The sequence below is a fragment of the Acanthisitta chloris genome, unplaced genomic scaffold, assembly GCF_000695815.1.
Source record: "Acanthisitta chloris isolate BGI_N310 unplaced genomic scaffold, ASM69581v1 scaffold22302, whole genome shotgun sequence".
Lineage (NCBI taxonomy): Eukaryota > Metazoa > Chordata > Aves > Passeriformes > Acanthisittidae > Acanthisitta > Acanthisitta chloris.
In genome coordinates, this window is record NW_008660153.1 from 1 (window position 1) to 319 (window position 319).

A 319-nucleotide genomic window follows, 5' to 3' on the forward strand; every position below is an offset into this window, starting at 1 on the left:
CAGATCATCTAATCCCAACCCTCTGCCGCGGGCAGGGACACCTCCCCACCGGACCAGGTTGCTCAAGGCTTCGTCCAGCCTGGCTTTGAACACTACTGCCCTGGGCAGTCTGTGCCAGTCCCACCACCCGCACGGGAAAAAACTTTTTTCTAAGGTCTAACCCTAAATTTCCCCTGCTTCAGTTTGAATCTGTTACCTCTTCTCCTGCCACTGCAGTTCCTAACAGAGTCCCCCTGCAGCTTTCCTGTAGCCCCTTCAGATACTGAAAAGTTGCTATGAGGTCTCCATGCAACCTTCTCCAGGCTGAACAGCCCAAACT